At 41.0% G+C, this 25,202-nt stretch overlaps 1 long non-coding RNA gene across 2 annotated transcripts in view; it reads right to left on the reverse strand.

The window, feature by feature from the left end:
- Nucleotides 1–531: 531 nt before the first annotated feature.
- The window catches only part of LOC138661965 (uncharacterized), a 267,307-nt gene continuing 242,636 nt past the window's right edge, over nucleotides 532–25,202 (reverse strand). For both annotated transcript variants that reach the window (XR_011317990.1, XR_011317989.1), the window contains one exon: nucleotides 532–1,282. This is a non-coding gene — a long non-coding RNA (uncharacterized lncRNA). The remainder of the gene's footprint in view (nucleotides 1,283–25,202) is intronic.

Here is a 25,202-nt window from a genome sequence, read left to right on the forward strand (position 1 = left end):
TCTCTAGTGGTCCTGGGGATGATGAGTAAACAGTAGTTTAATTTTTCACACCAAACAGGGCCTGTGAATGTTGATTTGCTAAAAGAGGACAACTGCTTTACGTTTCTATTTATGTGCATGGTAGGATTGGCTAGATTAGAATATCTCTCTTGCATTATTTTTGATTGTCATTGTAACTATGGGGTTCTAGTGTTTCCTATGCCTTAATGCTGGGTTTAAGTAGGACATTAACAAGCAACTCTCTCGTGACCAATGTATTGACATACCGGGCTAGGAAAGCAAAATTTAATCTGTGTCCTTTGCACCAAAAAATCCTGGCTTTGACAGAGGTGTAAAGCTATAGCAGCAGAAGGGCTTATACCTTTGTAACTTTTCATACATTATGTCTTTTTTTTTTTTTTAATGGTGATTTTTTTTTAAACATTTTTTTTTAAAAAAAGCAACCTTTGGACGGTTATATGGTACAAACAGACATCGGGTAAGTCCAATGAAGGGTTATGTAACAACGGGAATGAAAACAATAGAGGCGGGTTAATAATAATGTCTTAGTTTAATGTCTGATAACGGAGCGATTCCCCATCATCTTTTAAAAGTATCTTATAAAAATTGTTTCATTTTAACAACAAAAAAAAAATTATTATACTGCACTTCTGTTTTTCACTTTTGCCCTTAGAGGGCAATTAAGGAAACAAACGATTTGTAGAGATTAACTGACTGTGGGCTTTGCATACTAATATAATAGCATTTGGCTACAACTGGCGCACTTTCTAATTAATGGAGCTTCGCTCTTTCAGTCTGAAATGTCTGCTTTTGGAGGATTAGACCCCTGTGGATTAAAGTTTGCATGAAGCAGCAGTAAGAAAAAAAAAAGGCGTGAGCCACATATCCTAAACGCAGTGCACGCTGAATGCAGATCCCTGTTTACATCGGTGCCCTAGAACTGGATACAGAATTGACTCTCACATTACGGAGAAGATGCAAAAAAAAAAAGGGTAAGGAGGGCATCTGGTAAGAAGGGCATCGGGCCCTCATCTGCAGCGGATGTCTTGCAGGTTGCTTACGAAGAGATGGAACGTCTTCTCCCTCTCTCTTTCTCGCTCCCTCTCCTTCAGCCTCCATCTCTAGCTTGCTTTCTGTCCCATTGTGCACAGCATGTGTATTTCTTGTGATGTGATTGCATATGCAAAATGTGGCTCGGGAGGCAGGGCTTACCGTGCTCTGTGTGAGACATTCTCTCTCTTTGCGGCTGATTCTTTGCTTTTAATGATGTGTTCATTTACACCTGGAAAGAAAAAGGAAAAAAAGCGTAATAAAGAGCCCATTAAGGCTAGTGTCTTTGGTTTACTGCACAAGAATACAGTATCTGCATCCAGTATGAACACTAGGAATAAACAGCGGCGTTACAATCGTCCCTTTCTTCTACATATGGGAACGAAGAAAGTGGCAGATGGTTTTATAATAGCAGTAATCTGTAAAAGGAAATGGCATCTTTCATAATTGTTGCAATGCATTAACCCTGTGGCAGAAAGTAGTGGTACATGATAGGTTAACAAAAAAAGATGGAAGTATGGGGTGTAATGCCCCATTAATCCTTTATGTGGGATAAATAAATTGTGGCATTTAACACTTTTGTTCTATGCAATATATATATATATATATATATATATATATATATATACATACACTCAAATATGAATATATACCTATACATATTTTAATGCATATAGTAAAAATATAGGGTAAGTGTGTGTGTGTGTGTGTGTGTATATATATATATATATATATATATATATATATATTTATATATATACATATATGGACATATGTATATGCATACATGAATATAAATAATATAATTTTGGTACCAGTATATTATGTAAAATGTACTTCAATATTGTGCTTTATTATTTACTAATTATATATGTAAACAAACACACACACACACTTGTATATATACATATATATGTATATATAAAATGCATGCATGTAAATATGCACACACATATTTATGCACACATATATACACTCACACATACACATATATTTACACACACACACATATATATATGTACACACACACCATATGGGCTTATAAAGTCCACTTTTTTCATCATTTATTGGAGTGCTGCCTTTTTTTTAATTTTTTTATGTATATAAATGGATATTTGTTTGGAGGGCTTTGCACCCTGAATTCATCTATACGATGCTGTTCCATTTTTTTTTCTTCTATCTATACATATAGATATACATACAAAGATGAAGGCAGCACTCCCAACATAGAAAATTAGAAAAAGGTAATAGCCCATACTGATGGCAATGTTTCGGTCCTATCGAGGACCTTTCTCAACCTTGAGAAAGGTCCTCAATTGGACTGAAACATTGCGGTCACTATGAGCTATTAAATTTTCCTAATTTTCTATATTGGGAGTGCTGCCTTCATTTTTGTATGTTGGACGATGGGAGGCTCTGCATCCCTGCCCCCCTTTTTTTTCACTAGTGCTGCCTTGATTTTTTTTTATATAGATGGATAGATAGAGAAAACACACATTTTTGATTTGCTAGTAAAGCACAGTACAGGAATGCATTATATTTAATTCACCTTTATACATTGAGATTCCTTTGCCATAGACTATATAGTTTCATTAAGAAACATCCAGGCAAAAAAAAAAAAAAAAATATTTCAAAGGTTTACTTGATCAATAACCGTTTCATTTTTCCTTAATAAAAAATAATTGAACTAAAATAAAATCAATTAAGTTAAAGGAAATTTTAAATGTACACAGATTAAACTAATAATATATTCTTTATCTTTACTAATTGTTCAGATTTGACTTTTTTTTTACTTTTTAAGATAAACTAAAATAATAATCTAGATGCTAGTAAAAAAAATAATCTCTTGAACGAAAACTTTAATGAAGCAAGATTGTTTTTGTCCGCTGTCATAGACTTTTCTATAAAAAATACTATATATATATATATATATATACATACTGTATATACCATATACATACATAGCATATCATCTATTTTTTTATTACATGGAAAAAGGTTCTAATTTGCTCTTAAATGTTATCAATATCAGACAATTTTAATCTAAGCAATAATTTTCAGTATTTTTTTTTTCCAAAGTCAATGTCCAACTTGAATCTAAAAACATTTAGTTTGGCAATTCGGTAATATTTCATTCCAATTTGGAGACACACCAATCAAATCTATAACCATTTGATTTACACAAAAGTTTGCCGAGATCAAGTAGATTTCATTTATCATGTATAATGTTAAATATGTAATAATAATATAAAATATTTATTGCATTGTAATGTATATTTTGAAAAATATAATGTGCTGCATCAAAATGAATCCAGTGTGTGTATTTGGATTACTTTTTAGCTGTAATACTTATTTTTAAAATTATAAAAGTAGTTTTTTTTGTAATAGCCTTAAACAAAGGCAAAGTAATTTTGGCTTGTAATAAATGGTGAATAAACGCTGGTCTAGGTAAAGTAAAAGATCAGCCTCTTCCATGTATGCACAGTAGTGCCCGTGTGATCAGAGCTCAGCCCTTTAAGCACCACCCATCAGAATGCCATGACTGTGCAGTCTGTCTTGCCTGAGCAGTTTAGTAAGGATGAGTAGGCATGACATGTATAATTCATACGAGCTGAATGATAAGTGGTAATTATTATGCAATGTCATCATACTCCATACAGTTTTACGATGAACTTGAAAATTTGTAAAACGATACAATGGAGAATTAGTGATAAAAATTGGACTGGAAGGATATAGCTGAAACAATAAAATGAACAATAAATTAAAAGAGAGTCTTGGTCATATGCGATGGAAATGAAATGAAATGAATTGAGAATAAACTTGTTTTTCATTTTTCGTGAGATGTCCTTTTAATTCCAAAAATTCTGTTTCTGCCATAGATTCTCTCACTATTTTTTTCACACATACATTGCAACACAATTTACTCCTAAGTTATTTTAATGTGTTATTATTATGGTATTTTATGTCCACAAATAAAAGCAGAAGTAAAATAACAGAAACATTAGAGATCGGCAAATCTACCCAAACTCAAATTCTCCCGTTTGTGAAGATTTTTCCAGTAATTTCCTTCTGCAGTGAAGTTATACTTCATGATTGAATGTTCCATATTATGCTTGGGGGCCGTTAATGATCTGAGAGCCTACAAACATAATATGTATGGAGGTGGCCATTTTACAGAGTCCATACAGTAGCGAATTACAAAATACCTGCATGTTGGCGAAAGTGGATTTTTTATAAAATTAATATAGAATTAAATTCCGCTCAAATAAATTATTTCATCTTTAATAAACATCTATTACAATACAACTCCAGAACCTTAACATACAATTATTAAATTTCTGTATTATTGGATGGCAGATTATTAAATACCGACAGTTCAGAATATGTAACCAGGAAGATATGGAACATATGGGGAGCACAGATTTTCAATAGATTTTTTTCATTTTATTTTTTGCTGGTCATTGTCTAAAAGTCTAAATTCAATATAGACATGTTTAAAAGGGTTATCTGATCTTAAATGACAAGTCTGCAGTTAATCTATGTGACTGCATACTTTTGAATCCTCACATCATGCGCTCTGTGCACTGCGATGATTCTCCATGTGACTGCAAGCATGTGATTTTCATATTTCCGGCCACATTCTGACTAGATAGGCATGACCTTGCACAACGCAAGTTTATTGAGCGACACCAGAAACAAGAAACGGTCTAGTCGGAATGTGTCAGTGAATATACATAACGCATACTTGCGGTCACTTGATCACCAGCCTCCGCAGATAGCTCCAGAGAATCCGGTGTAAGGATTCACAAGTTTGCAGTCACAAAGTGACTGAAGACTTGTAGTTTAACCCCTTCACCACATATGACCTTTATGTCATATGTGGGGACCTTGCCTTTGATGCGGGCTCACATGTCAAGCCCACATCTTTCCCAGCAAATAATGGCTGATTTAATCAGCTATCATGTGCCTTTAATATCTGTAGAGCTCTGCCCATGGCTGTTAACCTGTTAAATCCCACTGTCAATATCTGACAGCGGCATTTAACATGCACCCACACAGGGGTGCATCATTCCACGCTCCCATGATGTGATCGCGGGGCACCGATGGGTTGTAATGACAGCCAGGGGTCTGCTGAAAACCCTCGTGCCTGTCATTACGATCCTCCTGTGAAATCCAACCTGTTGCGGGCGTACAATGACCATAATTTTCTCTATATATTGCAAAGCTGATGCACTACTCTATATAGCACAAGTGATCAGATGATCACAGGTACAAGTCCCCTAAAAGGACTATTAAACGCAGTACAAATTCCAAAAAATAAAAAAAAAATGAAAAAGTAAAAAACCCACAAAAGTTCAAATCTTTTTCCCCATTAAAAATAAAACATGAAAAATACACATATTTGGTATCGCTGTGTTTGTAAAAGTCCGATCTATCAACATTTTAAATAAATTAATCCAATAGGTAAATTGTATAACGAGATAAAAATTAAAAACAGCAAAATTAAGTTTTTATGGCTGCCATAACATTGCAATAAAATGCAATCAGACGCACACAAAACATTGTATCTACCTCTAAATGGTATTATTAAAAATGTCAGCTCAGAACACAAAAATAAACCCTCACACAGCCCCATATCATGAAAGATTAATATGACAGAGACCTGTCCTAGTCATCAGTCTAACTCGCCCATAAAATTTTGTCAGTGAAAAACCTGGAGAACACACTGATGAGGTATATCTTTTACTGACTGTTTCACAGGTGAAGCTTGAGAATCCTTTATCATTTTTTTTGGCATACAAGTAAAATTGATCAAAACACTGATGTAAAAACTGAGACACTGAGTATTAGGGCTAGCGGAACGCACTAAATAATATAAAGGAAGATATAAGGTGCGCTCACATCCCCGGGTCCACCATCTAGAGATAACACCTGCTGCTCGGTAATGGCGGACAGTATATGGCAGTATAATGAGAACATACACAGGTTAATGTCACCCGGTATGTATGGAGACGAATCCTGCTGTGTCCCAGGGCCACAATACCACAGAATGAATGCTAGTGTTTGGTCACAGGACTCTGCCCCAAGGACACGGGGTTAGAGTCCCTCTAGACCCTCTAGCGTTTGGCGCCGTGACTGCGGTGCCAGGGAAAAAACTAAATAAAGATTTAGAGCACTGAGTGGGTGCAGCGCTGCTCTGGCAGATGCCACTAACCACCCTAACTAAGGACCGGTGGGTGCCGCACTGGCGGATGCTGCTGAATCGACGCAGTATGATCATGCCTTGTGCTGGATGGCACAAACTGACACTAGTCAGATCCTAACACCCAACCACATACAACAACGCTAGGGAGGGGAATTAATCACCAGATAACATACACACATCCACACACACACAATTTCAGATTTATACTAGCGCATGGCTGAGCGGCCATGCAAACCTTTTATAGTTGCAGCCTTCCGGGACATTGCCAGTGGTCCAATCAGAGCTGCATGAGGACCTGATCATGTGACCTCTGACCTCCAATGAGAGGTCGTCCCACGGGCATGCTCAGTTGGCAAAAAGCAGGACTTAGTCGTTCATCTGCTCGCTGCTGATTAAAGCTGGTTACAATAACTGGACCTGCGATGGCAGCAGTAACCAGACACGCAGCATCACCTTGAGGAAGATGCTTGAACTGATGTCTCTGCTGAGCACTCTCCTCTGCGGCTGAGGAAAAATGGGAGACCACAGAGGACATGGTTCAAGACTCCCCCTATGCTGCGGCGGGAACTTGACACCTATCACTGAGCAAGCATGCATGAAATATCATTCAGATGTTCACATACTGTACACAAAAAAATGATGTGTAAAATCAGCATAACATATACAGCAATTTTTTTGCAAATGAGACAAAAATGACATACGGTGAACCTCCTTCTAGCAGAGACATCCCCGGCGCCTCTTAAGATGTTGAAGTGTCCTAATAATCAGAAGTTTCGTGCCTAATGGAATTGTTATGTCCTAATAATGAGAAGAGGTGCTGGAGATGTTTCAGATAGTAGGAGGTTTGTTTTGCCCCCCTGGACTTGGGTTCTGTACATTTTTTTGCTCAACTCCAAGAATAAAGCTTCTCTCATGTCCTAGAGAGGGTCTCAAAGAGTGCCGGTCACTCTGATTGAACTAGGCCATCTATAGATTCCATAGTAGAGTGGGAGGAAATCGGAGAAGTTGGAGTAAAACACAACAACACTACAAAGTCACAAATTCCTTGCAGATGTTTTACCTGGTTGGATTTGAACCCAGCACCTCAGCCCTGCAAGGCTGCCATGCTAACCACTGAAATGTGTGATACATGAAATGGGAATAGCATAATGGCTTGTGAAATATATGAAAAAACACATGAGATTCTTAGCACAAGATTTGGTCAAAAGTTGTGAGCCCATCCACCAATCATCAAGGTAATCTCAGAACGGATGGGTACCTGAGCTGACTGCCTAGTGTGAACACTTACCTATGGCTAATAACGTGGTAAAGCCTGCTTATATAGGAAGCTCAGAACCAACTGTGTTAGGATGTAGTTAAAATCACAGCATGGTGAAGGGCGGGGCGTTCAAGTCAGAAAAAATGTACATAGTAGATATAGAAAAACTGACTGAACAGCAATCTAATCTGAACTGGTGCATAACCAAAAAAGTCATATAGCAAATAGAAAAGTTGGTTCTGAGCTTCCTATATAAGCAGGCTTTACCACGTTATTAGCCATAGGTAAGTGTTCACACTAGGCAGTCAGCTCAGGTACCCATCCGTCCTGAGATTACCTTGACGATTGGCGGATGGGCTCACAACTTTTGGCCAAATCTTGTGCTAAGAATCTCATGTGTTTTTTCATATATTTCACAAGCCATTATGCTATTCCCATTTCATGTATCACACATTTCCTTGCTCTAGCACAGATTAATTTTGAATGCAGCCATTAATCTATTTGCTATATGACTTTTTTGGTTATGCACCAGTTCAGATTAGATTGCTGTTCAGTCAGTTTTTCTATATCTACTATGCTAACCACTGAGCCACCGTGCTGCCAATTGTAAATATACTCAATAAACCTGCTTGTAAAAGTACAAAAATGGCCACTTTTGACCTGGTGACAGGTCCTCTTTAAGCACCAGAAAATGTCTTCTGGCTTAAACCACCCCTACACTTGAGTTCTCGGTAACTGCTGTTCAAACTACTTATGGGCATTCTTTAGCTATTTTTAAAGCAGTATACTGCAATTCGGAAGCGTTTTACAATTTTAAGAATTTTATTTTGTTCCCCAACATAATTGATCTTGACCTGCACAAAATATTCTGCTCGTGCTCTTCTCCCTGATTTCTTAATTACATTAAATTGGACCACACAGAATGAATCATGTAAAATAAATGCACATTAAACATAATTTAATTCATTCTCGGTTCTTACAATTGAGAGCTAAGTAGTAAAATAGGAGAAATGTCTCTCACTAGAAGAATCTTTTCTGGTTTTATTAATCTTACTACAAGAGGTCAGTTTGCTTTATTCACCTGATTAGTCTAACTTCACAGATGAATGATTTACCTATACAGATGATTGGCTTGGACAAACACTGCTAAGAAAAGTTAAGATTGAAAACTGAAATAATTATATAGAGGCCATAACATACAAGTTAATATAGAAGGCAATGTGTAATTAGGAAACAAAGCCTCACATTTCAAAAACTGGCATTCATCTCATTACAGGGCTAATGTGCATGGAGCCACTATGGTCACCCCAGGCAGTAATGCTCCAAAGTAGGGAGCTGCATGACCTCCATCAAATTACTTTCTATGTAGGTATTTTCCCATAGAATAAATGCCTTTAGACTGTAATACTTCCATACACATAGATTCATTGTGTATAGCGCCATCTTGATATTGTATATTGTCCTCCTTTATTATGTAGAGTGCCGTATATCTTATTACATAATGTCCTTATTATGTAGTGTTCTCCCTCTTTATGTATAGAGCTGTACCCTATTAAATAATGTTTTATTACATATAGTGCCAACCTTTATTATGTAAAATCTTTCCTTGCTGTTATTACATAGCAACCTCGCTTATTATGCATACCACTTTCCTGTTATTACAAAGCATCCTCCAATGTTATGTGAAGAATATCACTTTTTTCACCCATATGGAATCCATCACAAAATAATTTTTTATGCCTACATTTCAATTTTGATTGAAAATGGAGGTTCAGTAAAGTGACTATGAAGTTGTGTTGGAGACTTGGACAGTTTCATATGAAATGAATACCTATTCTAGCAGGAGCAGTTGTATAAACTCAAATGTTTATACAAACTACATAGAAGTAAGGAGATCCCTTAGGTGAATATGGCACATACTATTGCTACTGAAATAATCTGATGTACTTATAATGCAATATCTTAAAATCCATCTTAGAAGACGTCTCCTCATGGACATTAGAATGGAGCTACCCACAAGTTTTACAGCATTTGCAAGTGGTCATGAAGAAATTATAATTGTTGGAAACGTAGGATTGTAAGACAGTCTGTGACCTTTAAGTACAATCTATTTTCTATGAAGATTGCTTCAATTCTAGGCTTGGTACTATGTAGTAAAGGCTGACATTGTTGAACACACCAACAAATGGACCATTTTAGCCCTGTTTCTCCTTTTTTAAAGTTTTATCTGTTTATGAATTTGGTTTAGGCAATGATAGCATGTCTCTGTTGGGGGTCGAGTTCCCGCCTCTGCACAGGGGGAATGTCAGGCCATCTCGACTGCGGTCTCCCATTCTTCTCCTGCCGCAGTGCAGCCTGCTCAGTGGAGACGTCGGTCCAAGCGTCTCGCTTAGTCTGACTCTATGCAAAGGGTTACTGCTGCTTTTCCAGCTTCTGCCATTGAAGCCAGTGTTGGGCAGCGGCGAGCAGATGCTTTTGGGACTAAGTCCTGCTTTTCCCCTTCTGAGCTTGCCCAGGATAAGATCTCTCATTGGAGATCGAGGGTCACATGCTTAGATACTGCAGCAAGACCCATTGGTTCTCCAGGAAGGTCCTGAAGTTCCTCAGGCTCTGTGGTAGTCTCTCATTGGTCCTTCTAGGAAGGTCCTGTACGTGCTGCAGCTATATTAGGTCCGCATGGCCGCACGGCCATGCGCTAGTATCAAATCTAAGTTATGTGCTTTGCGCCAGTGTGGTTATGTGAAAATGTATTCAGGGACCCGGCTGAAATAAGCCCCTAGAATATTGGCACCTCCGGTGAGGAGATTGTATGAGTGTGTTCAGGGACCCGGCTGAAATAAGCCCCTAGAATACCGGCTTCTCCGGTGAGGAGATTGCGTGTTGCATAACCACTGACTGCTATCAGCTTGGCAGTAAGCTTGTGCTCCTGTGAGGCTAAGAGGGCGCAGTGCTTTCCTTTCATGGCTACTCTGTGAGGTAACAGAGCTAGTCTATACCACCAAACAGTGCCGCCATTCGCTAGCAGCAGGTTCCTCCTGCACGGTGGACCCCGGGCTGCGAACGCACCATTTATAATAAACATCTCTATTTACTCGGTGCGTTCCGCTAGCCCTAACAGTCTGTTTGGGAGTTTGGATTCTATGTGCTGCATAAATGGAATTAATGCCTAAAAAGACCAATGTGCAAACCTCATGCAAACCAAAGCAGAGAGGCCCCGTTGATTTTTATTTGGCCCACCTGGTTTTCATTTGGTATCAATTTTTTTTTAGAATGGAAATAAAAAGTTCTGCAAACTACATTTTTCTTTCATTTTAAAAACAGACACATAAGAGAACGTTGAAAGACACCATAATAATAAGATCCCTCTGCTTTCGATTGCATAAGTTAGCAAATGGGTCTGTTTTGTGCATGACTTCCATTTGTCTGTTCCTAAAATGGAACAAACAGAACTCAGAAATGGACATGTGAACACAGCCTCATGTTTAGAAAATTATCAAAACTTAAGTTCCATACACTGTATAATGTACATGACAACACATATATATTACTTTTGCCTTGAATATAGTTTAACCCCTTAACGACCGCCGATACGCCTTTTAACAGCGGCTGCTAAGGGTACTTAAACCACAGCGCCGTTAATTAACGGCGCTGTGGAAAAAGTAAATAGCGCCCCCCAGAGTCGGAATTTCTCCGGGGTCTCGGCTGCCGGGGGTAGCCGAGACCCCAGAAAACATGATTCGAGGGTTTTTTTACCGACCCCGCATTTGTGATCGCCGGTAATTAACCGTTTACCGGTAGTGTTGAGCATTCCGATACCGCAAGTATCGGGTATCGGCCGATATTTGCGGTATCGGAATTCCGATACCGAGTTCCGATATTTTTGTGATATCGGGAATCGGTATCGGGATTAAGAATAATGTGTAAAATAAAGAATAAAAAAAAAATATTGATATACTTACCCTCTGACGCGCCCTGGTCGTTATCGCTGCAACCGCCTTGCTTTCGTTCCGAAGAATGAGCGCGTAAAGGGCCTTCGATGACGTCGCGGCTTGTGATTGCTCGCTGAGCGGTTAGGGCTAGGGTTAGGGTTAAGGTTAGGGATAGGGCTAGGGTTAGGGCTAGGGTTAGGGCTAGGGTTAGGGTTAGGGCTAGGGCTAGGGTTATGGTTAGGGCTAGGGTTAGGGTTAGGGTTAGGGCTAGGGTTAGGGTTAGGGCTAGGGTTAGGGCTAGGGTTGGGGCTAAATTTAAGGTTAGGGTTGGGGCTAAATTCAGGGTTTAGGGTTGGGGCTAAATTCAGGGTTTAGGGTTGGGGCTAAATTTAGGGTTAGGGTTGGGGCTAAATCTAGGGTTAGGGTTCTTTCACACTTACGTCGGTATGAGGTCGTCACAATGCGTCGGCCCGACATACCGACGCACGTTGTGAAAATTGTGCACAACGTGGGCAGCGGATGTAGTTTTTCAATGCCTCCACTGCCCAATCTATGTCCTGGGGAGGAGGGGCGGAGTTACGGCCACGCATGCGCGGTCAGAAATGGTGGACGCGACATACAGAAAAACGTTACATTGAACGTATTTTGTGCCGACGGTCCGTCAAAACACAACTGATCCAGTGCATGACGGACGCGACGTGTGGCCATCCGTCACGATCCGTCGGCAATACAAGTCTATGGGCAAAAAACGCATCCTGTGGGCACATTTGCAGGATCCGTTTTTTGTCCAAAATGACGGATTGCGACGGATGCCAAACGACGCAAGTGTGAAAGTAGCCTTAGGGATAGGGTTAGGGTTGGGGCTAAAGTTAGGGCTAGGGTTGGGGCTAAAGTTAGAGTTAGAGTTGGGATTAGGGTTAGGGTTTGGATTAGGGTTGGTATTAGGGTTAGGGTTGGCATTAGGGTTACGCTTGGGATTAGGGTTAGGTTTGGGATTAGGGTTAAGGTTAGGGTTGTGATTAGGGGTGTATTGGGATTAGGGTTAGGTTTGAGGTTAGGGTTGAGATTAGGATTAGGGGGGTGTTGGATTTAGGGTTTTGATTAGGGTTATGGTTGGGGTTGACATTAGGGTTGTTTTGGGGTAAGGGTTGTGATTATCGTTAGGGTTAGTGATTAGGATTATGGATCGGGTTGGGATTAGGGTTAGGGGTGTGTTGGGGTTAGGGTTGGAGCTAGAATTGGGGGGTTTCCACTGTTTAGTTACATCAGGGGGTCTCCAAACACGACAGCCAATTTTGCGCTCAAAAAGTCAAATGGTGCTCCCTCCCTTTTGAGCTCTGCCGTGCGTCCAAACAGTGGGCTACCTGTTATGACCTGGTGGTCAGGACAATAATGGACCTGGTGGTTAAGAGCACACGGAATGACCTGATAGTTACTGATAATAAAGGACGAGCTCTGGGACGTGGGAACTCTGCTGACCGCAATCCCTAATCCTATCAAACACACTAGAAATAGCCGTGGATTGCGCCTAACGCTCCCTATGCAACTCGGCACAGCCTAAGGAACCAGCTAGCCCTGAAGATAGAAAAATAAAGCCTACCTTGCCTCAGAGAAATTCCCCAAAGGAAAAGGCAGCGCCCCACATATAATGACTGTGAGTAAAGATGAAAATACAAACACAGAGATGAAATAGATTTAGCAAAGTGAGGCCCGACTTACTGAACAGACCGAGGATAGGAAAGGTTACTTTGCGGTCAACACAAAAACCTACAAAAAGACCATGCAGAGGGCGCAAAAAAGACCTTCCGCACCGACTCACGGTGCGGAGGCGCTCCCTCTGCGTCCCAGAGCTTCCAGCAAGCAAGACAACAATAAAAATAGCAAGCTGGACAGAAATATAGCAAACCAAAGAAATACAAGCTGGAACTTAGCTTCTGCTGGGAAGACAGGTCACAAGAACGAACCAGGAGTGAACTAGACCAATACTGGAACATTAACAGGTGGCATGGAGCAAAGATCTAAGTGGAGTCAAATAGAGCAGCAGCCAACGAATTAACCTCGTCACCTGTGGAAGGAAACTCAGAAACACCCACCAGAGGAAGTCCATGGACAGAACCAGCCGAAGTACCACCCACGACCACAGGAGGGAGCCCGACAACAGAATTCACAACAGCTACCCCCACATATGGGGCATCAGCGTACTCGGGATAAATTGGACAACAACTTTTGGGGTCCAATTTCTCCTGTTACCCTTGTGAAAATAAAAACTTGGGGGCTACAAAATCTTTTTTGTGGAAAAAAAATATTTTTTTATTTTCACGACTCTGCATTCTAAACTTCTGTGAAGCACTTGGGCAATCAAAGTTCTCACCACACATCTAGATAAGTTCCGTGGGGGGTCTAGTTTCCAAAATGGGGTCACTTGTGGGGGGTTACTACTGTTTATGTACATCAGGGGCTCTGCAAACGCAACATAACGCCCACAGACCAGTCTATCAAAGTCTGCATTCCAAAACGGTGCTCCTTCCCTTCCGAGCTCTGCTGTGCATCCAAACAGTGGTTTACCCCCACATATGGCACATCAGTGTACTCGGGATAAATTGGACAACAACTATTGCAGTCCAATTTCTCCTGTTACCCTTGTGAAAATAAAAACTTGGGGGCTACAATATCTTTTTTGTGGAAAAAAAAATATTTTTTATTTTCACGACTCTGCATTCTAAACTTCTGTGAAGCACTTGGGCATTCAAAGTTCTCACCACACATCTAGATAAGTTCCTTGGGGGGTCTAGTTTCCAAAATGGGGTCACTTGTGGAGGGTTTCTACTGTTTAGGTACATCAGGGGCTCTGCAAACGCAACATAACGCCCGCAGACCATTCTATCAAAGTCTGCATTCCAAAACGGCGCTCCTTCCTTCCGAGCTCTGCCGTGCGCCCAAACAGTGGTTTACCCCCACATATGGGGTACCAGCATACTCAGGACAAATTGGACAACAACTTTTGGGGTCCGATTTCTCTTGTTAGGCCGGGGTCACACATGCGAGAAACACGTCCGTGTCTCGCATGTGAAATCCAAGCTGTGGCATCGGCACTCCAGAGCGGAGCGTGCAAATGCATAGGAACACATGGAGCCGCACGCTCCGCTCCCAAGTGCCGGTGCCAGAGCTTGGATTTCACATGCGAGACACGGACATGTTTCTCGCATGTGTGATCCCGGCCTTACCCTTGTGAAAATAAAAACTTGGGGGCTAAAGAATCTTTTTTGTGGAAAATTTTTTATTTTTATTTTCACGACTCTGCATTCTAAACTTCTGTGAAGCACTTGGGCATTCAAAGTTCTCACCACACATCTAGATAAGTTCCATGGGGGTCTAGTTTCCAAAATGGTGTCACTTGTGGGGGGTTTCCACTGTTTAGGCACATCAGGGGCTCTCCAAACGCGACATGGCGTCCGATCTCAATTCCAGACAATTCTACATTGAAAAAGTAAAATGACACACCTTCTCTTCCAAGCTCTGCAATGCGCCCAAACAGTGGTTTACCCCCACATATTGGGTATCAACGTACTCAGGAGAAATTGCACAACAACTTTTGTGGTCTAATTTCTCCTGTTACCCTTGTGAAAATAAGAATTTGTGGGCGAAAAATCATTTTTGTGTAAACAAATGCAATTTTTTATTTTCACGGCTCTACGTTATAAACTTCTGTGAAGCTCTTGGGGGTTCAAAGTACTCACCACACATTTAGATAAGTTCCTTAAGGGGTCTAGTTTACAAAATGGTGTCACTTGTGGGGGGTTTCCACTGTTTAGGCACATCAGGGGCTCTCTAAGCGTGACATGGCGTCCGATCTTAATTCCAGCCAATTCTGCATTGAAAAAGTCAAACGGCGCTCCTTCACTTCCAAGTTCTGCGGTGCGCCCAAACAGTGGTTTACCCCCACATATGGGGTATTGGCGTATTCAGGAGAAATTGCATAACAAAATTTATGGTTACATTTCTGTTTTTACACTTGTGAAAATAAAAAAAATGGTTCTGAATTAAAATGTTTGCAAAAAAAAGTTCATTTTTTCCTTCCACATTGTTTCAGTTCCTGTGAAGCACGAAAAGTGTTAATAAACTTCTTAAATGTGGTTTTGAGAACCTTGAGGGGTGTAGTTTTTAGAATGGTGTCACACTTCGTTATTTTCTATCATATAGACCCCTCAAAATGACTTCAAATGTGATGTGGTCCCTAAAAAAAAAGGTGTTGTAAAAATGAGAATTTGCTGGTCAAATTTTAACCCTCATAACTCCCTAACAAAAAAAAATTTTGTTTCCAAAATTGTGCTGATGTAAAGTAGACATGTGGGAAATGTTATTTATTAACTATTTTTCATGACATATCTCTCTGATTTAAGGGCATAAAAATTAAAAGTTTGAAAATTGCAAAATTTTAAAAATTTTCGCCATATTTCCATTTTTTTCATAAATAATCGCAAGTAATATCGAAGAAATGTTACCACTATCATGAAGTACAATATGTCCCGAAAAAACAGTCTCAGAATCAGCGGGATCCGTTGAAGCGTTCTAGAGTTATAACCTCATAAAGTGACAGTGGTCAGATTTGCAAAAATTGGCTCGGTCATTAAGTACCAAATTGGCTCTGTCACTAAGGGGTTAATAATGTATAAGTTACATTTTATAAGTGTACTCACTGTTTTCCATTGCTTTCTGTGAGTGATCTTGCCCTTCACTAATTGATTGATAGAATTCATGAAATGCAACATGTGGTCACCTGTTCGTTAAACTCTGCATTAGGTTTTAAGTACATGTGTATAAAGAGTATAAGGCCGGGATCACACATGCAAGAAACACGTCCTTGTCTCGCATGTGAAATCCCTCCTCTGGCGCCGGCACTCCAGAGCGGAGCGTGCGGCTGCATAGCAACACATGGAGCCGCACGCTCCGCTCCCAAGTGCCGGCGCCAGAGCTTGTATTTCGCATGCGAGACACGGACGTGTTTGTCGCATGTGTGATCCCGCCCTAACAGACATAAAAGCCACAAGCGTGAAATTTAGGAAGAGAAATACTTTGTAAGGTAAATAAATAGAGAGCATTGTCTACAATAAAGCTAATACAAGCTTGGTCTTGCATTCGTGGTTATCCATAGCTTGGGATTACTACCGACAAACAATGTCCGGTCCAGGCCACTAAGAATTATTGCCAAGTTTCCATATGCTCCAATCCATAAGGTCAGGCCAATGAAGTTACAAAGTAACAACACTTTTATTCTTCTTTTTTTATCTTCTCTCATTCTACCCAAATCAAATGTGTGTAAAAATACCTAACCTCAATTCTTGGCAACAGTCACCTTCTACAGTATAGACATCTATCATATTCTGTACAGACAATCTATCTACCATAGAAGTAGTTAAATAAAGCAGACAAATATGCAAAAAAAATCACAAAAGCACACCTTAGGTGTTTACAACTGTATACCTTTAGTGTATCCAGTAACCATCCATTTGAATGCATTTTCCATCAAAATGTATTGTAAAATATATATTACATTGTATTCTATGGTTCTAATAAGCTTTGGAGTCAATGCTTAAAAAAAGTCTCCTATGAACACCAGCCATGGGCTGACTTTTACGGAAGTACTGTCATAACATGCACATGGATCTTCACTGGACCCATGGGCATCATGACAATCCATCGGCACCCCACCATTATGCCATGGGTGTGCCTATGGGCACATAGAACAGCACACACTCTGTCTGTGCACTGTAAGTGCCACTGTCACAGTTTGACAGTAGCATATGACAGGTTAAAAGCCGCAGACGGAGTTCAGCTCAACCTGAGACAGTTAAAGGCAAATGATGGCTGGTTATTACAGCCCAGATCAAAGGCAGAGAGCCACCATATGATGTACAGGGTATGTCATTAATGGGTTATGCCTCTTCAATGTCTTGTTTGGCTCTTTCCCCCAAAAAAAACATTATTTACAGCAAAGTTCACATTGTATAATGTAATATCTCGAGATTATAATTTTTCTGCTTGCAGACGAGGTGAGATGATGAAACCTGTCACCATGTTTTTGACCATTCCATTCGTATGCTGCTTTCCTTCTTTTTACTGAAAACTACTAAATGTAAGCTTACTTATCAAATCATGTATTATACACTTCCGGAACCATCATAACCATGCCAAGCATTGGCACGTTTGTGATTGACCTGAATAAATGCTGAATCATAGATTATGCTGCCATTTTAGTTCCAGCCTGGTGTAGCGTTCCCTAACAGCCTGGTGCCATATGCTCTAATAACAGCCTGATGTAGAGTGCCATAACAGCCTGGTGCAGTGTGCCTTAACAGCCTGGTGCAGAGTAATAATAATAATAATAATTTTTATTTATAAAGCGCCAACATATTCCGCAGCGCTTTACAAATTATAGAGGGGACTTGTACAGACAATAGACATTACAGCATAACAGAAATACAGTTCAAAACAGATACCAGGAGGAATAAGGGCCCTGCTCGCAAGCTTACAGACTATGAGGAAAAGGGGAGGCACGAAAGGTGGATGGTAACAAATGCTATAGTTATTCGGACCGGCCATAGTGTAAGGCTAGGTTCACATTGCGCTAGTTGAGTCCGTCTAACGGACACGTTTTTAAGTAGTAAAAACGCAATGTAATGCACATACTAACGCGCCCATAGACTTGCATTGTCTGACGCATCGTGACGCATCCCTAAATTGGTATGCGTTTGTCACATAACGTTTTTTTTCTGACGGACCTTGAACGCGGCTTGCAGCGTTTTCGGGTCCGGCCAAACTAACGCAATACTAACGGAAGCGTTCATTCCGCCATAGAAGGCTATGGCAAACGCAGTCAGACGCAAATCATGAAAAATTTCCAAATAGGACCACACGTTTTAATAGCGTTTGAGGGTGGTCACATGTGGTCATGTGACAGGAAATGTGATTTCGGCCAAATGAGGAATATCCCACCCACACATTTCTCCTGAGGCCTACTGCACGTGACAGAGTGTTGCAAGAGATCACAGGAAATGTAAGTATACTTCTATATATTATATATCTCTGTATACATCATGGGAGTCTGTAATGTCCGTCGGATGTGTGTATACTAAAAATGTATTGCTTTGTTGCACGCAGATGTCGGATACTGATGTCAGCAGCAGCAGCAGCAGCGTGTCAGCGGTGTTTTCATCGCAATCGGTAGGCTTGCACTTTAAAAAACCACAATAATGTTGTGTGAAACTCCATTGTATTGAGGTAAGCACGTAATAAAAATCATGTTTTTATTGTGAATAGGAGTCTTCTGAGCCCGAGGCTGCTAGACCTCCCCCCAAAAAACAGGCAAAAACCACAAAGGTACATAGCACACATTTTGACTTTTTCAGGCATAAATTTATTGATCCAATGAATGTTAATTTTTTTTACATTTTACATACACAATAGGTTGTGGCACATGGAGGACACAAAAGAAAGAAGGTCCCTAGCCGTCTGTCGTCGCCACAACTGCCAGTGGTAAATATAAAACTAGAAATATTCTATCCAATATTTATCAACAATCTATCTATTCACTTTCTATCTACTATATCTATAAACTATCTATCAACTATCTATCGCTCCATCTATTTATCTATCTATCTATATCTATGTATCTATCCATCGCTATATCTATGTATCTATCTATCTATCGCTATATCTATGTATCTATCTATCACTATATCTATGTATCTATCTATCTATCTATATCTATGTATCTATCTATCGCTATATCTATGTATCTATCTATCTATATCTATGTATCTATCGCTATATCTATGTATCTATCTATCGCTATATCTATGTATCTGTGTATCTATCTATCTCTGTATATATGAATATGGGCATCTAGTGAAATTGACACTATCAACATAACGTTTTGTGTTTACATAGTCCAAGTCAGCGACCAAAAAAAAAAAGAATTGTCGTTGACGAAGAGCCATTGACTATTCACAACGAGACACTGATCAACCTTGTGGAAGCCAACCCCTCCATATGGGACCAGAGCGACAGCTCCCACCATTACATTGTGAAGAACCGCAAGTTGTGGGATCAAATTATCTGTCACTTTGATCCCCGCTACATGGAGAAGTCGACAACCTCAAAGAAAAAAATTGGTAAATATTGGTGACCTTACATCGAAAAATGTGAAAAAAAAAAAAAATTTCTATCCTATCAACCTATCCACTTGTTGTCTGCTATCTATCTCTCAATTATCAACTATCTGTACACTATATATCTATCTATCTATACACTATTTCTACACTATTTCTCTATTATCTAACAACTATCTATATACTATTTATATATCAACTATCGTAAAAAACTATGAACAATTTTTCATATATCTTCAAACTATCTACTATTTTTATATATATATATATTTTTTTAAATTTAAAGCCGATGCTGTCCATACCCGTTGGAAGTCCATCCGCGATCGCTTTGTCCGTGACTACAGGAACAGTCAGAATGCACCAAGCGGATCAGGTGGCAAACGGGTGACACCGTATGTGCATTACGACCAATTGCTCTTCCTTCAAAAAACATTGTCTCAGCGCTCGTAAGTAGAAATAGGTCTGTGTGCGAGACATATTTGTTTAAAGGAAAATAATTAATTTTTTTTTGTGGCTTTACAGCACGGTATGCAGTACCGCTGCGCCTAGACCAGCAGAGGAACTGGAGCCTTCTCCAGTGGAACCAACCCAACCTGAAGATGTGTCTGGCATCAGCGAGCCACGATCTGTGGATAGAAGCACTGTTGCTGCAGGTGTGAGTGCCCGGTTGCAATCACAGCGTGGACGCAAGCGAGCATCACAAAAACATGAAGCTGATGCAATTATCGTCGATGGACTCCAACGGGTAGAGGACATGTGTCGCAGTGAGCTCAAAGAACTGAGGCGGGAAATTACCGAGCTGCAAGCCCGCGAGTCTGTATACTCTGCTAATGAGTGGAAGCTACTTTTCTTGTCCTATGTGCCTGCAGCACAAAATATCCCGGTACATAGAAACCTTATGTTTAGACAAAGACTGAACGACCTTTTTGAGGAATTTGTGGGCCCCCAGGAACCCGCTCCATCGGGAACAAGAAGAATGGACATGCCGGCCTACAACCCTCAATATAGAGGCCGGGGTGAAACGAGCATGGAATCTCATAGACAATGTAGCAGTCCATCATACAGTTGGGCAGACAATACGCCCGTGCAGTACCAAAGTCTTTAGTACTGTTCAGTGTCCCCAGCCAGGTGCAATTACCGCGTTGCAAGTTTTGTTTTTTCTTTTTTTTTTTATTTCTATTTTCCTTTGGTTTTCATCCCTAAGGGATATCATATGTTAAACCTGTCTACCAACAGTTTGTTGGCAAAATCCATAACCATTTAGTAAACTGTTTCAAATTTAAGATTCTTGTATTACTTAAACTTTTAACACAACATAACTTTTTACACGACATAAGGTAACTTTTTACACGACATCAGGTTAAACAACATAACTTTTTACACGACATAAGGTTACTTTTTACACGACATCAAGAAGACTTTAAATTATTTTCACACGTATCTGTCTTGCCATGGAACATGGCCTTCATGCGTGAAGTAATGTGCAAATTGATCACGAATCCTCATTATTTGTGCTGTAGACCGAACTGCATTCGATTCAATGCTAATGAGGTTCGACTCACAATCATCGGGGTCTACCACCTGGGGTTCATGTCTCGCCACAAAATTATGCAGACAGATGCACGCCTTCACAACACGGTCCACATTTTCTGGTTGCAGTTGCATGCAGGTTAGCAAAATACGCCATTTTAATGTCAAAATCCCAAAGGCACACTCCACATAACGTCTAGCCCGGCTCAAGCGATAATTAAAAATGCGCCTGCTGGAGTCTAAACTACGGCTTGAGTAGGGCTTGAGGAGATTTTGTCCGAGTTGGAACACCTCATCACCAACTAAAACATAGGGCAAACTTGGGCCTTCGGTCCCCGGAAGAGGTCGTGATGAGGGTATGTTGAAACTTTGGCTGTACAAACATCGGCCCATGTTGGAGTCTCTGAAGACTCTGGAATCGTTAGTCCGGCCATAAGCACCAATATCCACAGCAACAAAACGGTACCTGGCATCCGCAATCGCCATCAATACTATAGAAAAGTATTTCTTATAGTTATAGTAGAGGGATCCACTATGCACAGGTTTCTGAATCCGAATGTGCTTGCCGTCCACGGCACCAATACAATTGTGGAAATTAGCCACATCCTCGAACTGTTGGGAAATCGCTAGCCACATTTCTGATGTTGGTGTTGGTAGCACAAGTGGTTGCAAGTTGTTCCAAATGGCATCACAAGTTTCCCGAACAAGTTGGCAAATTGTTGACTTCCCAAGTCTAAACTGATAATGCAGTGACGCAAAAGATTCTCCGGTAGCCAGATATCTGTCGATATTCAAAAAGAAAAAAAAATTAGGATTTTAATGATCATCTAAAAGGCTAGTTACAATAGAATATACAATTGCTAAATGAACATTAGGCCACACGATACCGAGATCTAGTCTTTGTCAATAGAATGATAAAAAAAAATGTATAATTACCTCACAGTCACTACTAAACGTTGCTCCGCACAGATGCTTTCACGAAAAGTGCTGTGATGATGATGTATCTCATCCTTCACATGTGAGAGCAGAACATCAAAGGTCTCAATGGACATCCGTAGATAGCGTTGGAATTTGAAGGGATGATCCCGAAGCTGCACATACAAGGTGTGAAAGGCACCATATGTATTCCGCAAAAAATTCACTTCGTGGATCCAATATCTCCTTTGCGAACTGCGCTTTCTCTGCCGAAGTCGCAACCGCATCAAGCGAAATCTAACAAGCTCAGACACAAACATCTTGCTAGCAGAAGTTCACTCAATGCTTTCAAAATGGAGAATGAGTCTGTGCCCACACCCGACAGTGACAAAAGGGAAAAAAAAAAGAACAACTTTATTGACAGTGACAAATGCAGCCAAACAGATACTTCGTAACGGACATCAAAAAGAAAAAACGCGATCACATGCGTTAACGCTAGCGTTACCGTGACGACGAATTTTACATATTTTGGCTCCTTTTCTGTACATGCGTTTAACGAATCCGTTTAACGCCATGTACTTGATGCAATGTGAACCTAGCCTAAGGCTCGGGTGTTCATGTAAAGCTGCATGAACCAGTTAACTGCCTAAGTATGTAGCAGTACAGACACAGAGGGCTATTAACTGCATAAAGTGAATGAGAACATGATGCGAGGAACCTGGTTTTTTTTTTTATATAAATAGGCCACACAGGGATTGTCAGGTTAATGCATTGAGGCGGTAGGCTAGTCTGAACAAATGAGTTTTTAGGGCACGCTTAAAACTGTGGGCATTGGGGATTAATCGTATTAACCTAGGTAGTGCATTCCAGAGAATCGGCACAGCACGTGTAAAGTCTTGGAGATGGGAGTGGGAGGTTCTGATTATTGAGGATGCTAACCTGAGGTCATTAGCGGAGCGGAGGGCACGGGTAGAGTGGTAGACTGAGACCAGAGAGGAGATGTAGGGTGGTGCAGAGCCATGGAGTGCTTTGTGGATGAGGGTAGTAGTTTTGTACTGGATTCTGGAGTGGATGGGTAGCCAGTGTAAAGACTGGCACAAGGTAGAGGTATCGGTGTAACGGTTGGTGAGGAATATGATCCTGGCAGCAGCATTCAGGACAGATTGGAGTGGGGAAAGTTTGGTAAGAGGGAGGCCGATTAGTAGAGAGTTACAATAGTCCAGACGAGAATGAATAAGTGAAACAGTAAGAGTTTTTGCAGAGTCAAAAGTAAGAAAAGGGCGAATTCTAGAAATGTTTTTGAGATGCAGGTAAGAAGAGCGAGCCAGTGATCGAATGTGGGGGGTGAATGAAAGGTCAGAATCAAGGATGACCCCAAGGCAGCGGGCATGTTGCTTTGGAGTAATGGTGGAACCGCACATGGAGATGGCAATGTCAGGCAAAGGTAGGTTAGTAGAGGGAGAGAACACGAGGAGTTCAGTTTTAGACAGGTTTAGTTTCAGATAGAGGGAGGACATGATGTTAGAGACAGCGGTAAGACAATCACTGGTGTTTTCTAAAAAGGTCGGCGTGACAACAGGAGAAGAGGTGTATAATTGGATGTCGTCAGCATAGAGATGGTACTGGAAACCAAATCTACTGATTGTTTGTCCAATAGGGGCAGTATACAACGAGAAGAGGAGGGGGCCTAGGACTGATCCTTGAGGAACCCCAACAGTAAGGGGAAGGTGAGAGGAGGAGGAACCAGCAAAACATACAGTGAAGCATCGGTCAGAGAGATAGGAGGAGAACCAGGAGAGAACGGTGTCCTTGAGGCCGATGGAGCGGAGCATAGTGAGGAGGAGCTGATGATCCACAGTATCGAATGCTGCAGAGAGATCCAAGAGAATTCAGAGTACCCTAAGATTGTAATAATTTGCTGGACATTTTGTCTTCTCTACTGTGCACTTTTTTGGAGTGGAAAAAATGAGGAGTGCATCAAATGGAAGACATGGACATGGCTCTGGTGCTGCTGCTGGTGGAGTAGCTGCTGCAGGGAGAGCATGTGGTCGTTCTGTGCCTGCTACGTGCCCAAATCAAAAACCTTCCTCTGGTGCATGCAGGCCCCATCATATTCTGCGTAATTTCATAGGACCAAGTACCACTGGATGAATGGTGAGGCCAGAACATTTTGAAGAGGTTTTAGATTGGATGACTGTGAGTGGCTTCAGTTCCTTCACATTATCTTTCACCCAGTCCCTTGCTGAAAGTGAAGAGTTGGCATCTGAGGACCATGGCCATTTGGCTTCCACCTCATCCCCTTGCAAAGTAGCCAGGCAGTTTGAGCCCCAAGTCATGCAGCAGTCACTTCTGCTTTTTGATGACTCAGCTGACTGGGGTTCTGTGGGTCATCCACCAAGCCCTGCCCCACAAGTGGAAGAGATTGAGTGCACTGATGCCCAACCCTTTGTTCAGTTGGAGGATGAGTACGAGGGAGAGTTAGTGTACACGGTCAGCAGACCACTGCAGCACATCTCTGATTATGACGAAACACAGATGCACAACTGTTGCGTCTTTCTGCAGTGTACAGACCGGCAAGAAGTGCAAGGGTGAGGAGTGAGTGGAAGATGATACAGGGGATGATGAGGTCATCCTTGTGATGTACTCCATTCAGAGGAAGAGGAGTTAGCGACACTGCCCCAGCTGCACATCAAAAGAGGGAGCAGGGTGCAAGAGCACAGCGGCTGGACCCTGGTCAGTATTTCATCTGCTACTGCCCACTGCACTGACGAAATGAGCAGACCAAAGCCAGCTGAAAGGAGCTCCCTGGCATGGTATTTCTTCAGGAAATGTGCTGACAACTGGCAGATGGTTTGCAAGCTTTGCAGTCAGAACCTAAGCACCACCTGCATGACTAGGCATCTGCATTGAAAGCACGAGCTGCAGTTGAGTACACACCTGAAAAACTAATGTGGATCTGAGGCTCCTCCTGCTCCCTCTTCTGCTGCTGTCTCAGCCTTTTCCTCTTGCTCTCAATCAGCAGGGCTACCTGGCTCACCACAAAGAGAGGATGTGACAGCACCACCACTATCAGCAATGTCATTGAGAATTTTCACACTGTACCATGGAGGCATTCAGCTTTCTATCCACCTAACACTGGAGACAAA

Source organism: Ranitomeya imitator, chromosome 2 (assembly GCF_032444005.1).
Source record: "Ranitomeya imitator isolate aRanImi1 chromosome 2, aRanImi1.pri, whole genome shotgun sequence".
In the NCBI taxonomy this organism is placed as follows: domain Eukaryota; kingdom Metazoa; phylum Chordata; class Amphibia; order Anura; family Dendrobatidae; genus Ranitomeya; species Ranitomeya imitator.